Source organism: Saccostrea cucullata, unplaced genomic scaffold (assembly GCF_032062105.1).
Source record: "Saccostrea cucullata isolate Sc308-1 unplaced genomic scaffold, CSIRO_AGI_Scuc_v1 ctg289, whole genome shotgun sequence".
NCBI classification, from domain to species: Eukaryota; Metazoa; Mollusca; class Bivalvia; order Ostreida; family Ostreidae; genus Saccostrea; species Saccostrea cuccullata.
This window is the reverse complement of record NW_026933175.1, coordinates 161,968-164,058: the sequence shown is the minus strand read 5'-3', so window position 1 is coordinate 164,058 and position 2,091 is coordinate 161,968.

Genomic DNA, 2,091 nt, shown 5'->3' with positions numbered 1-2,091 from the left:
GATGAACTACCTATATAGTTATGCTGGACAAGGGCCCATATCTTCCAGAATTGTGAATTTCAAGGCCCCAGGGTCAGGGTACCATAGAAGGGGGGGGTTGTACTTATATACTGAAAATGAATGAATGGTTTGAAATCTGCTCCTTGGTATTAATCAAATATCAAGGCCTAAGGGTCAGGGATTCATGTGTGGTAGGGGCACTATTGATTATTGCTGAATATTACTGATTAGTTGAAATGCATTTTTTGTTCCCTTACCCTGCATATGGGTATTAAGTAAACAAACTAAGCAACTGCTAAGTGTATTGATATGATGATCAATGGTGCCTCTTTCAAAATTGTGAATGCCATAGCATCTGGCTTAAAAACATGAATCAAATTCAATCACTGGAAAGTTGTTGCATAATACTCAGGTGACCTATAAGGCCCATGGGCCTCTTGTTTTTGTGTGAAATGCTATTAAAATATATAAGTCGTAATATTATAGAGAAAATAATAACTTCAAATCTGTGTCCAAGTACCTTTAACCTAATCAAGAGGTTTAGGTTTTGATTAAAAATGGAAGGAAATGCATGTAAGCTTACAGGTGCTACTTTCACATCTGATCTTAAATCTGTAAGACAAATAAAAAATTAAATATTACCTGAGCAGAAGGCTCAAGTGAGCTTTTCTGTTTAAAATTTGTCCATTGTCTGTCACTGTTGGTGTTGTTTTTCATCTTCTCCAGAACCACTGGGCCATTTTTAACCAAACTTGGCACAGAGTATCTTTGAGTGAGAAGTTCAATCCAAGTTTAATATAATGAAGGGCCATTGACCCTCTTCCAAGGGGAGATAATTAAGAAATACTGAAAATTGGAGTTGAGTCAATTAAAAATCTTTTAAAGAGCATTAAAGACCAAAAAAGATGAAAGTTATATGAAAGCTTTTTATCATAGTATCAGAGTTTGTTCATATCATGTTCCTGAGAAGGGCTTGGCCACGATAAGCAATCATTTTTGAGATAGGAATATATGTAAATTTAAAATTACTTTAAAATGTTTATTGAAAAAACAATGAAGCAATGATTGTAGTGATATTTATAAGAAAACTGCTTTTGGAAGTGTAGATTCAAGTTTGTTCAGATAATGACCACAAATTAGGAAGGGTCACAATGAGGGATCAAAGTTCTATTTAGAAATACATTTTTAGAAAATCTCTAAAAATTTTCTCAAAAAATTTAAAAACCACAATATCAAGATTTCATTTTGAAATACATGTATATTGGAGAAAGTTGTGAACTTTGTTGTCTTAAATCAAATTCAATATATATTTTTTCAATTTCATTTTCAAGAATATGAACAATGTAGAATTTATGAGATTTATATTGTTGATGATCAATAAGTTGTTTTTTGTTTGAGAGAAATATACAACATCTACATTCAGCTGTCACCAGTAGACCAGATCGAAGTGGACTCTGGGCAATATGTGTCGCACTTCGTTATGTTCAAGTTCCATATGTGCTCGGCAGATATTGACGTGTGCCACAAGTGTTGTTCCCCCTGAAAAAAAGGGCCCGCAGCTGTAGATGTAATGGGAGAGACACGTTTTTGTGTATTGATGGCAGGGCATTGATTTTGATAAGTAAAACCGGAGGTACATTTTGGTAGAGGGGTAAGGTTAAGACTTGCTTAACTCTAATGATGATATTGTTGTGGACTTCTGTTGTAAATCCATGTTTTCAGTGAATATATTTCAAATTACTGATGTTTTTGGACAAGTCTGGGGGAAAAATAAATGTTAGATGGTTTTTTTACTTCTGTGAATGGCATATCTTTAGATATAGAGGTAAAAATTCTTTAAAAGGTTTAATTAAAAAAAAATATCACAAAGTGCTTCAAGTATTTCTGAGATTTGCCTCCCTTTCCTCAAGAAAAGAATGTAATAGTAATTATAATATTATATGAGCTTTCACCAACCCATAATAAATCTTTGGAATAGTTATCTTCCTAAACTTCATGTAAAGCAGTTTTTGTATGTTTTAGGAAAGGGGGATTCTGATATTTTTAATGTCTGCTATGTGGATTTATTTCATGGACAAGGAATTTCTTTAT